The sequence below is a fragment of the Limulus polyphemus genome, unplaced genomic scaffold (genome assembly GCF_000517525.1).
Source record: "Limulus polyphemus unplaced genomic scaffold, Limulus_polyphemus-2.1.2 Scaffold583, whole genome shotgun sequence".
Lineage (NCBI taxonomy): Eukaryota > Metazoa > Arthropoda > Merostomata > Xiphosura > Limulidae > Limulus > Limulus polyphemus.
Window position 1 is genome coordinate 275,849 of NW_013666193.1, and position 13,837 is coordinate 289,685.

The 13,837-nt window shown below is 35.9% G+C and overlaps 1 long non-coding RNA gene across 1 annotated transcript in view; it reads right to left on the bottom strand.

The window, feature by feature from the left end:
* The window catches only part of LOC111085735, a 30,101-nt gene that overhangs the window by 5,122 nt on the left and 11,142 nt on the right, over positions 1-13,837 (bottom strand). The window contains exons 2-3 of the long non-coding RNA XR_002610546.1: positions 5,142-5,236; positions 4,864-4,941 (exon numbers count right to left, since the gene is read on the bottom strand). This is a non-coding gene — a long non-coding RNA (uncharacterized LOC111085735). The remainder of the gene's footprint in view (positions 1-4,863; positions 4,942-5,141; positions 5,237-13,837) is intronic.

Consider the following 13,837-nt stretch of genomic DNA (forward strand, 5'->3'; position numbering starts at 1 on the left):
TCAACAATAGACAAACAACACACAGTCCACTTGTTTTAAAATAATATATTAAAACAAGTCAAACCTATATACAAACATTTGTTACACTGTTGTATCCAGAATTTTATATAATTTCTCTTTTTCTTCAAAGTCCACACAGTCTGGTTCAATTACTTTATAACACAGTTGACAAGACCAATTATTCTTCTTACTCTGTTATTACAATACAATCTGTGATAATTTCACTTTAAAAATCGTCACTATACACTTTTTATGGCTAAACACACAATCACACAGTCTAGATCTATCTATCTATCTATCTAACTATCTCGAACTACATTTATAGCCCGACAGAGGCCTAGAATATTCGACACACCATGAGATATTATAATACAATAATACTCAATTAAAAGAGCGAGAAAAACTTAGAATGTTCTAGTAACATGATGCACTAATACAACAATCGCCAATTCACAACATTGAGTTACACAATATATGATTCGTAAACAGTTATATAACCAAACAACTTATAAACTATCACTTCTAAAAAAAAGCTACATTTAACATTCATGCTATATTTAAATGGAAACAGTTGTGTATATCTAACAAGTAGGTCTACTATATAACGAAAGCCGCAAGAAGATAAATTGTGAAGTAATACTGAATTCCGCCAAAACTAACTGAGTTTGTGCTAAGAAAGAAATGTACTAAACACAAATTATGATGCACAATGAAAACAACATTTGTTATTTTATATTTAACAAACACAATATGTATACTTGCATTGGATGCTGTGCAGAGTCTCTACTGGAGTTGTAAATTGATCAAGCTGGTTCTACCCCCTCTACATTCATTCCCAAAGTGGTCAATTCCTTTCAAATTTTGTTCTAAACTGTCAAATTTTTGCGTTGCTTAGTTGAATCAGTAAAGTAAAGTAAAATCAGTGCAACTAGCACTACCAATGTGATTGGTCATTTCCATTCAAATCGAAATGAAGTTGTAACTTCGAGCTATCACCTGATCTGCCATTGAAGGACACTGTTGTAGACCTTTATGTACAATGTGCAACATTACAGTCAATCTACCCACGGCAAAATGTCAAAGGAATGAACGCAGCTAGAACAAAATCAACTTAATAACTTTCTTGACCATGTGTTATGTGAAAATTGTACATACCTAGAACAAACAAAAATTTCAGAAAATTCTACATAAAATAGGAAGGTAGAAAGTGCATCGTGTGCCTGCATACCACATTTCTCCCCTCCCTCCCTTTATCGGGCTTGTCTTGAAGCTGACAGTTAATGTTAACTTTATATCCAATTGAATTTTATAACGGAGTATGTGTTGCCCAAGGAGCTTTATAACCTTCTCTCATTTTGGTAAACATAATGCAGACAACACAACCGTTTAACACAGAAATAATTCAAAAATAAAAACTCTTTAACAAAGAACACAACTACACATGAAACTCTTTAAGAAAGAAACATGCTCAAAATTATAAATTATAAAAAATTACCTTTAATGAAGATTAAATTCAGTTTTTCACAATGAAATATTTATGACGTCATAAAAAAACCTTTAATCAAAGAATAGAAAACAACAGTATTTAACACAGCAATTATACTAACACCAAATGAACCCTTATAAAACATATAAATACAGGCCTGTTAAAGGAAAAGATCATTTGGAATCATAGCAAAACAGAAAGCCTTTGATATTAAAACACGATTCACCGGTCACATCAACAACGTCCTTTAAAATAGATAATTTGCCATTATTACAACATATTAAAGTAGAAATAACTCAATGAACCATCAAAATCAAAATATAAAATAACACTTTCACTACACAAGAAAATTAAATCAACCCTTCAAAATATATCACATAGGAAATAAATTTAAATGTGTAAAAAAAAAAACTGTATTAGAGAAACGTTTTACGGACTCAACATCAACGAGTAAACAACCAAAAAAGAGACACATTACATTTCGATGTATATAAATATGTTAACTAAGCATATAAGCAAAGAAAATAATACAAATGAAGCAAAAAAAGACAAAAAAACAATAAAGACAAAATCTATAGATACCTATATATTTGCAACAAATTTAAAAGAAAGATACATAATTTACATTACTCACCCACAGTTACTACGAGGCTTCATTTCCCCCACAGCTCAACCTCGCCAACAAAACTTTAAGTGCAGTGGTGGTCCATAAGGTTTCCCTAACCTCGATTAGAGTCCTCATGGTGTCAGCCAGCTCAGCCCACAAGTGGCACACCTCCTTCTTGAGGCATAGTTCTTTGTCACAACTTGTCTTCCTCACTGTTGTAGAGGGCACAAGCCTCAGATCGTCTGACAGCCATATCCTGTCAGTGTTGTTTGTATATGGGGATCCATTCTAGCATGGCTGATGTTTAATAACCTTGGGTGATTTAGTCGAGAGCTTTATTCTCAGCAGTCTCTGAGACTTTTCTAAAGGCTACTTTACTGATGATGTCTTGAGCATTGTTGACGTAAAAGCCCCTTGTCTTGTTTCCTTGTTTCATTCTTCTTCCTACCGCATGTTCCAGTAGAAAAGAATGGGTCGGGGCTGTAAAACTGGTTTCTACATACATGAATTGGCTTGGGTTACATGACCTCAACCCTTACTTTTGCATTGTTTCCCCTTAGGGACTTTATTTCTGTTGTAAGTGTATTACTGACTATTGTAGCTTACAAATTTCACCATGTGGGTGTAACTTTCCGTCGCTACCTTAGAACACCCATAGCCCGTTTTTTAATGTGTTATAAGTGTACTTTGTACTACAACAAAAATATTCTGAAAATTGTGTTCTTATGAAATATTTCAAGTTACATGAATGAAAACATTCTACCACAACCAAATCAAACACTTGGTGCGCTATGTTTACAGTTGCGGTGATATCTAAGCTGATAGTCCACTCAAAATATTTACCATTACTCTTAGCGAAAAAACACCAGAACTGTGTTTAGACTGTTATTCTTACTCTTCTATGGACATTCATTACTTGTCAAATACTACAATTTCAAAACTGAAAATAATTTTAAACCATTAAAAAAAGATAACACGTGCAATGTGTTTATAATAATACCTTAGAGTTCATTAATCACAGTTACCCTCATATCATAATGTCTTGCCATCCAGACCAAATCCTTTGTTCCGTCCACATGTTGCTTAACCATTGTATTTTTTGGCAATTGATCCATTTGTGTTAAGCAAAACTCATGAATAATTTTATGTAATGTTCATATAAGACCACACATATATTTATTTATACTCATATATTGTTAGATACAAATATCACCATTACACATTGTCACAAACTCTAGTGCCTCTGGCTCCCATGCGAACTATGTTGTAAATTCTTCGGTTACTTTCCAAAATTACGAATTGTTAACTGTGGCTCCATAATGTGCATAACATATATTGATGTTATTGTCTTCATGCATAGAGTAGTTATTGAGTAAATGCCCGAGTAGCTACAGAGGAGGTAGTGTATGATGGAACAAATATGTAAGAGTTGTTATTCTGGTCTGTATAAGTTATTTTAGCATTTGTTCGTCAAAACACACATACTCACCTGTTTTGTATAAAAGGGTGTGTTTTTGGTATAATATTTTCGAAATAGATCAATGCCTTGATCAGATAATTTCTCTGCACTTGGTGTCAAATCATGCCTCGTCACGTGCCAGAAGTTATAGGGCGTCAATTTGTTTGACTGTCCAGAAATGGTATGAACAAATGGGCATTTATAGAACAGTAGGGTACCCTCAGTGTACTGTATCCAGAATCCTGAAACGTCATCGAACGACAAGAAACGTTGTTCCAGGAATGTCTACTGGTAGGCACTAAAAAACCACTGCCAGAGATAACCGTGTTGTTATTAGGTTAGTACGTCAAGGTTGAAAGAAGTCCTGCAACACATTACGACAGGAATGGCATGAACACATTCATTCCAGGTATCCAGAAGAACAGTGAATAGGAGACTGACTAAACAAGGTTATTTTGCAAGAAGGGCTATCTGCAAACCGATATTAACCAAAATTCATCACCATTACCATGTTACTTGGACAAGACAGCATGCCAAAGTAAAGTTAGTACATTGGTAACATGTCATCTTTTCAGATGAGTCCTGTTTCTGGCTTATTAAAGCTGGTGGTAAGATTCGTGTTCGTCGTTTGCCTGGAGAACAGATGAGGGAAGACTATCTTTCCCACAGGAAACACACAGGAGGTGGTGCAGTACATATATGGGCAGCTGTTTATCATGGTGGAAAAACTGCTCTTCATATCCTACAGGAAAACGTTACTGGCGACTCCTACAGGCATCACATGAGACGATATTTCTGCCACATGCTAGGCCAAGGTTTGGCAATAACTTTATGTTCCAGGATGACAATGACACTGCCCACTGTGCGCTTATTGTACAAATAACTAAAACAATTGTAACGATTTTCATATGCCCGTAAAATATCAAAACAAAATTAACATAAGTCTTAGCTTTCAAGTAAGCCATAAATATATATCGAAATCACAAGTAAACAATAAATAATTCTCCTCACTTTTATCACTTCTAAATTAGAACTGCTAGTGCAGGTAGCCCACGAGTAGCTTTGCGCGAAATTCAACAAAACAAACAAACAAATAACTGTAGCAAATGTAACGATTTTCAAGTGGCCGTAAAATATCAAACAAAATTAATATAAATTTTATATTTCAAGTAAACCATAAATATTTCGAAATCACAAGTAAACAATAAATAATTCTCATCACTGTTGAGGATTTGCAGCATATCAAATTAATTTGTAAAGCATGACCACCTTGAAAAGTCAAATATGTATCAAATGAAATATCACACTTACTGGATAACCTAGTCGATATTGAAGACAATCATTAAAAGACATCTCCTTGCAATGGCGAACAAATTTTTCTTTGTCAGTCTGTAACACGAGAAAAAGTCTTGTACATAAAAATAATTGCCTGCTTTGAACACTATAATTACGTTAAACATTCTTTGCTGGATCATAACACAATTGTACAAAGTGAAAAGTTAATTATAGTATAAAATAGAGAAAAAGTGCGAACTCTAAAGTTTTAGGAATTGAAGACTGTTAGACACATTTATTGCTCATCATTTTACCTCTGAATGACCGAAGATATTGCCCATTGAAGATGATTTTATGTTTTCTTCAACGTTTTCAGCTCTACTATTGGATTTTGTTCTGTGCAGAAATCCTGTATAAAACACAGAGAAAAACAAACGTCATCAACATTTCTATACCTGCAAAAGCCACATGACTGAAATTATCTAAAGCTGTTATATCAAAAAATGATCAGACACCCCACTCTTATAAACAGCCTAGATTGAAAGGCTTTGTTTGGTTATTGTTAAACACAAAGCTACACAATAGGCTATCTCTGCTCTATCCATCGCGGTTATCAAAACCAAATTTTAGCGTTTTAAGCCCTCAAACTTACTGCTGAGCCACGTGGAAGGGTGAAACAGTTACTTTATAAGAATTCTTCCAATGGGTGAATAAGCCTAAACCATCATGAAATAGGTTCTAAGAGTAATCAAATAGAAAGATATGAGAGAAACTAGTAATCTCACTCTATAGAACATCATAACTGTTTCATTTTTGCTATCTGCTGCAAAACTACAAGAAATGATTGTTTTAGAAACTTCAGTTCCAAATTTACTGTATATTCAATTTAAAATCATGATGGTGTGAGTCGCATGAGCTTGGGTTTTTAAATATTCTCAGTGTAGTTCGTTTTTCTAAGGGAAAAGGTTGTATAACAAATTGCAGTGCCAAGATTTTCTTTCAGCGAGTTACTTTTAAAAGTATCTTCAATTGGAAAGTGAAACTTTTCTATCTTGTGATTTGTTAAAACTGAAGACTTTAAAACATAGAATAATTTCACTTCAGAAATATAAATTACATATATGTTGGAGAAATATTCACTGATGGGTATTATAACATTGTTTTCATTTAATAATGGTTTCTCTATCGTCTACATTATCAAGATGGTGATCATCAATGTACTGTCGTTTTTCAAGTTGAGGTTTATCTATCGTATACTTTCGTTCATCAAACTATTATAAGGTGTTTAATCGTTGCGCAGGTTCTTTTGAATTACTTGGTGAAGATAATGTGGAGTCCAGTTCACGTTACAATAACAAATAATTGTATTTATTCTATAACGTTTGTTATAGGCTACGTTCACTTTGATACAAGTTGGGGCCGAAATTCACAAACAACACTTCAACAGAAATTTCTTGCTAACAGTGCCTATACAAATTACTTAGCTTTGATCGATAAACAAACATATAACTCTCCAAGTAACTAAATAACAAAAAAGATATGATAAGTCTTCTACGACCCCCTTTCGGCTTCGTATAATTTAAAATTTGATTTTTGTTTCCTTTTTTTAAATAATTTTCGCGCATAGCAACAAAGTGGCTATATACACATAGCTGTTCTTAATTTTAAACTGATAGACCAGAAGGAAATAGCTAGTCAAGAGCATCCACAACCGACTCTTGCACTACTCCTGTTAGATCGAATAGCAGAATTTGACCGTCACTCTTATAATGCATTCACCCTGGCATGGCCAGGTAGTTAAGGAGCTCAACTCGCAATCTGAGGGTCGCGGGTTCGAATTCCCGTCCCACCAAACATGCTCCATCTCTCAGCCGTGGGAGCGTTATAATATGATGATCAATCCTACTATTTGTTAGTAAAAGAGTAGCCCAAGAGTTGGCGGTGGGTGGTGATGACTAGCTGCCTTCCCTCCTGTCTTTCACTGTTAAATTAGGGACGGCTAGCACAGATAGTCCTCGTGTAGCTTTGCGCGGAATTCAAAACAAACCAAACTTTATAATGCATTCATAGCCACAAAGTACAGAGTGCATTTTTGCAACAATGGGACATGAACCATGAACCCGCAGATTTATAGTCTGGGTATGCTAACCACTAAGCCCAACCATTTTGAATGAAAGGGCATCTTGTTCCTTTTGTAGTGAATGAAGCTGTGTATAAATATTTGAAAAGACTGTAAAAGCAGGCTTATATGCTCAATTTAACAAATAATACTAACAACTTATACAATTTTATTTGAAATAAAAATTATATTAGACTGCAGACATTTTTCACAATCTTCTATTTGCTTTGAATTTCAAAATATATCTTTAAATTTATCTGTTTGCTATCACATCCATCCCAGCTAAGGGGTTATGATATTGTGGAATAAAAGATAGTCTGGGCAGCGATGCGTAGAGAACAAAAGACAGATTTCAAACCCTTTTTGTATGCCTTTGGTTTTGAATTCACAAGGAATGGATTAGGGAAAATGTTAAAAACACATATCCAGTATGTTATGCAAGCACACCATATATTTCCTATATTCTTCTTTCAATCTAAAATTTTGCAAAAAAAAAATAGTTTATTCGTGGTATGTGCATTTTTAACATAAACACGTAGACAAAAATGTCTTGAAGTTGCTTTCATTCTAAAGTAACACAACCCCCGTTCTGGTTAAGATCAGCCAAGAAGAAATGGAAGTGTCACTGAGGGAAATGAAGTCTGTCAATCAAAGCTGTTTTCCTAGCAGGTGGGATAGGAGCCACCATCGTGAAGACTTCAAACCACGAGACAGTCAAGAGTTTCTCAAAACCAGGAGATATCCTGCTAGATCAACCATAGATCATGAAGAAACTGGGGTTGTACTGCAAAGGCGATGAATGAGCTGTCAGGAGGAACTCATTATTCTGTGCCCTAGATCAAGGAACTACTTGGCTGAGGATTGAGATCCCTGCATACGCCGACTGCACTTTACCCATGACGTCAGCAGCATCTCAGTTAACTATTGCCACGAACCTATAAGAGAGAAGCTTTGGCCACAACCACAGGTCCCTGTGAGTTAGGCAAATTAGATTTCGTCTCTGATATTTAAAAATGCATCAAAAGAAGACCTAGAACGTTTCCTGAAGTGTTTCAGGCAGGTGACAGAATGAAAAGGTTGGTCTCAGGAGTAGATAGTCGAATATCTAATCCTGAGCTTGTATTGTCCAGTCCTAGACTCCACTGAGTTAGGAGAAACTGAAATAATGTGATACCTTCATGACAAATTGCACCAACAGTTTGACTCAGTGGAAAATATAGTAGTCCATCAGGCTGAGTTCAAGTTCAGAAGAAAGACTCTACCAAGAGTCTGACCACTTACTTATCTTAATGTATAAGTTCATGAAGGGACAACTTTGAACAAGTCATAAAAGAGGAAGAATCCTGCAACAGAAGCTGCTGTGGCTACAACTTTGATCGACAATCCTACTCAGGTGCCTTCATTGTGTCAAACGTGAACCATGCAAAAGATTTACCAGACACTCACAAATTCTAGCCCTATGATGCAACCACACTGAATTCCACTGAACAAGCAAGGACATCCTGGCCCTCCCATTGTTTTCATGCCTTTGCCAATGATACCTCAAGCTAGATATCAGTTTTGAACAGATAAACAAAGCATATGCTTTGGATATGGTATGTTAGATTACTTTCCTGAGCAGCAGGGTGAACAAGGCTAATGGTTTAAACAAACAGCTCAGTATATCTAGAAGAATCAATAGCAAAGAGTAAAAATTGTCAATACAGCTTTGGAAAACTAATAGAGCCTAAGTCGGTCCTGGCCACTGACTTCGAGAAGGGCATGGCAGACAGCTTGTACCAAAAGGTTTGGTAGTTAGCCTATCTCTTTTGGGAATGGATGAAGCGTGGTACAAACCTATAAGAGTACAAGTAGGAGAGATCAAGAATTTTACTGATTCTGGAGTTCCTAAAACACTGGTAGATTATGCAGTGTATCAGGCTCTCCGAGTAAAACCATTACTTCAACCAGTGCACATCTACTTTGTTCTGGCAAATGGTGATAGACTATGAGACGTAACTTATAGAATGAAAGCAGTTGTCTCTGACGTGAATTCTGGCATTGACATCCTTGAGGTGGATGTTCTGCAAAATGTATTGGTCATTTTAGAAACTAATGTTCCCTATGATAGTTATCAAGTGTCAGCCAGATAGTGTTCAGGAACAATGAGTTGCATTAGTATATGTAGCAGATAGAAGTCTAGGGCATCAATGTTAATTAACCCCATTAATGTAATGTAATTATAGAGCCCACACATGAAATAAACTCTTTACTATTCAGTAAACAAATAGCATTATCTTGGTAAATTATCTGTCCAAGGAGGGATGTAGTTTCAGTGTAGTATTGTGATTATGAGAAAGTTGTTATCCAGCTTCGAACTGGAATGGTTTTAGAAACAATGATTGATATGGAAGTAACCAAGGCCAGTGATAACAGGGTTGTGTCAATTACATTACACCTGAAAGCAAGTATATGGCTGCCAAGATATCTGAGATCGTAGTTTGAGGATTGTGAAAACAATATAGATCCATTGCAATGAAAGCAACTCAGTGATTTATTGCATAAATATGTCATTGTACTTGTGGGACCATAGCAGCTCATATTGCAACTGTTCCACTTAAAAAACACAGAATTAGGCTTGTTTATTCCTGCAGTTGCTTGTAATTTTCTTTTTTTCAGTTTTTATTATACAGTTTTAGCTAAAATGTTTGCATATTTTGTAATAAATAAGATTATTATTATTAAAAGGAAATACAAATGCACTTAGTGTTGTAGAAATGAGAAATGCATGTTATATTAAACATCTAAATATGTAATTTGTATAATGAAACAGATTCTATGGACATCATGAACGATTTATTACAACAACAAACAATTTTATCACCTATCAGAACAAAACATTACCAAAAAAGATATAATGACAAAATATAACAAAAAATAATATGAATAGCGCCTGAAACCTTAAATCAGTTAATGAGAAACATTCAGTACTTGGTACATTTCGATAACATTTCTAGACAGTCGGACAAGTTGATGCCCTACAACTTGTGGCACATGAAGAGGCATGACTCTACGCCAAATACAGAGAAATTTTCTGTACAAAGCAGTGATCTGTGTATGTGGGCTTTGACGAACAACTGCTCAAAACAACTTATACAGATCATAATAACAAATCGTACAGGTTTGTCTAACCATATGCTACCTTCTCTGTTATTACTCTGGTATTTACTCAATAACTACTGTATGCATGTAGGCAATAACATCAGTACAGAACAGTATGCAAATATTTTGGCCAAGATTGTGTTTTGGGCTTGTTTTTGGTCCTAGTTTCTTATGATGACAATTAAAAACATGGCAAAAAGACACAGCCAATTTAGTATTGTTTATTCAGCTCACCAAAACCTAAACACATTTTATCTTAACAATTCTGATTGAACTTTATTCCCATTCTTGTCCTCGGGTAGGCTATCAATTTACAGAATTACAATGTAAAAACTGAGCTCTCACTAAAATTGAACATGCTTTGAACGTAGTCAGGAACATGAATAGGCATTACGATCCCTAAAACCTGCTTTAGTGAAGGCTCAAATGCTAATATATAGACAACAAGACAGTGAGTTCCTGTTGAACCCTAATGCCATTTATAGCTGAATCAGAGCAATTGTTATCACAATTGCAGGATTCAGAAGAAAATGTAACTGTGTATGCTAGTTGTACATTTACGACTCTCTATATGCAGATACTGTACAATGAAGAAAGAACTGCATATGGTTATAGTCTTTTTTTTTAAAACACTGTTAACACTAATTGTATACTAAGATGTCCACCATCTAGATGGACCATGCTTCATTGAAATGGTTAATGAACTTTAAAAATCTGGAAGGAGTGTTATAGTATATTGGATAACAATACTGCAAAGATATTACTTCATCATAATGCATTTCCAAGATTTGTAACATGGAAAAATGGGTGGACGGTCTCGACATTCGATAAGACCTTGCCTGTTCATTGAATGTCTTGATCTTCGACACCATGCAGAAGTTAAAAATTATTCTGCTTTGCCAATATCCCAGCCATAAAGTAGGAGAATTTACCAGGGGTGAATGCCACTGGAAGACCCAGATCTGGTTCAAGCACTTCTAGTTATACTGCAAGGTAGAGCTTGACAAGCCCAAATAGAGAAATACAGGAATAAATATATAAAATGTGCGTGTGTGTGTGGCCTTGCACACATGTTTGAACATTACTTAAGGTCGCTTTTGAGTGTAATATAACGTAAATAAATCAATTACACACAAAGAACACAATTTTAACAGCAAGTGAATGGAAATGAAATATTTGATCTGGATATTAAGACCTTGTGATATGAAGTTAATTGTGATTACTGACCTGTAAGTTATTATTTGAAGATACAGTGCATCTATTATATTTTTTAGTACTTGTGAGAGAATATTTCAATTTCCATACTGAAGTGTTTGACAAGTAGTGAATTTTCATGAAAGGAAAATATTAATATAGGAACTCGTACTCATATGTGGGTGAAACTTTCGGTAGTGAATGAAATTCACAGATAGTAGCTTAGGTATATGAAATACAGATTTGGTGTACCCAGTGTGTTATTTTGTCGTAATTAAATATTTTCAGCCAGTAGATTGATATATTATGTAAGCACGCAGCTTTCTGAATATTTTCTTAACATTATTTAAGCACAAGGTACAGTTAAGTTTGTTTTGTTTTTTTTTAATTTCGCGAAAGCTACACGAGGGCTATCTGCGCTATCCGTCCCTAATTTAATAGTGTAAGACTAGAGGGAAGGATGCTAGTCATCACCACCCATCGCCAACTCTTGGGCTACTCTTTTACCAATGAATAGTGGGATTGATCGTCACATTATAACGCCCCCACGGCTGAAAGGGCGAGAATATTTGGTGGGACAGGGATTCGAACCCGCGATCAGCAGATTGGGAGTCGAGCTCCCTAACCACCTGGCCATGCCGGGCCTACAGTTAAGACATGAAAATGTAGGCTGTGATTGTACTGCCAGAGAAAGAAAGTAATTTCTGTGTGGTGAAGCTCTGTAAACTTCACTTAAGTAGCACTAAACTTGTAACTGAAAGAATGTCATTATGGAGAGATAATGTAAACTTTTATGGATTGTCATGATCAGTAGTAGAGGCTGATGTCAGCAAATCTAAATCAACTCATGTGTGTAAGAACAAGTTTGCAGTCTATACTCACTTTTCTTCTTACTGGACCGAGGCTTTATCCATGTAATAACCCGATGGTGGTGAAAGAAATGTGATTGGAATGAAGGGTAAGTCATATTACTAGTTTTCCAGTAGAAACAGAGGAAAGCACGGCTATAGGTATTGGTCAAGAGTATACACAATGAAGCGTAGGGGACTGAGTAGAAGTTCATAAATGTTAGGGATACATTTTTTTTATGAGCAATATGGGGCATGAGTATAGACATAGTCCATATAAATGTTGCTTGATCAAGATATAGTCTTAAATCCCCAAATCTAAAAGTAATTTAGGAGCAGCTCGTGGTTTTAACTATGCAGTTATAACCTTTTAAGCAATTTACACACCTGGCTGAACTACTGACCAATTTGAATTCATTTTACCTTATCTTTTCATTCTGCTATTGAAAATAAAACTCTTGACCTTTGTAGCTATAGTTTCCTAAACAAGCCAGTGATTCTCCATTCTTAATTGCTGACTATGTTGTAAGTATTTTATTTTATGCTGATAGATGGAACACCAATATGATGAAGATCAGTAAAACCAGCACTACCTTTCCAGCAAAGGATTAGACTACATGGCTAACTCTTTGACTCTGAGTGCAAACTTATCATTCACCATAGCTGAGCCCATGGGTAAAACTGCTTTGCTCGTCAGATTAGCACTGATGTATCCTGGGACTAGGTAGCCCCCATCGTCAAAGTAGGGCCTATGGAGCTCAAACCTCCACTGGGTGTACCAGTAATAAAGAGAACAGCACTGAAAACTACTTCATCAACCCTGAAGGAACCTAGCCTACAAGTGGCAAAGCAGCAACCAATCACCATCATTAGGTCCCATGAAAACAGGATAAGCCTTTCCTTCTAAGAAACATTAGGAACCACTTCTGAAATGCGCTGTTGGAGAGTGTAGTGTATTCAAGCACCAAAGTGACAGGTGTGTTCACACCTTTGGCGGGAACACTGCATACCAAAGCCAAAGAAAATCTTTTCATGCCTTTGATCCCCATGTTGAAGGAAGGTGAGAGTGGAGTAGGACTCCAGACAATACCTGCCACCTCTGAAGTTTAAACCACCAGATATGAATTCTCCATGGTGATCCAAACTAATCAGTCAGCTCATTGGCCTTCTCTACCACCACTGAGAAAGAATTTTGCTATCTACTAGAGACATTGTCAGGAGATAGCCACCAAATTGGCTTAGGCTAGGGCCCTCTAGAACAAAGAGGATTACTGGCTGTGACAGAGAGCTGTGCTTCCATTGTGGATCAAGGAAGAGGTGTGCTGCTTGCAGTCCATGTTGACACACACAAAGAAGGTTTTGGGCAAAGTCCGAAAATCGTGAGAGCCACAATGGTAGCCAATCAAAAGACAGTCACTTTACTTGAGGATATACTGGTGAGTTGCAGAGAGAGTAGTGAAGTCTCATGCTTTCCTCAAGGTCCTTTGAGAACTAATTACACCACTGATCAAGTCCTGTATATTTTTAAGTTATATTTTTGTTTAATTTGTTGTAAAGCACAAAACTACACAATGGGCAATGATCTTCTCACCACGGGTATCAAAACCCACTTTTTAGCGTTATAAGCCCATTGACTTATCGCTGAGTCAATGGGGGAGGTTGATTTAAGTGTACATTTTGTATATATATATTGTTACGTCTCCGTTTA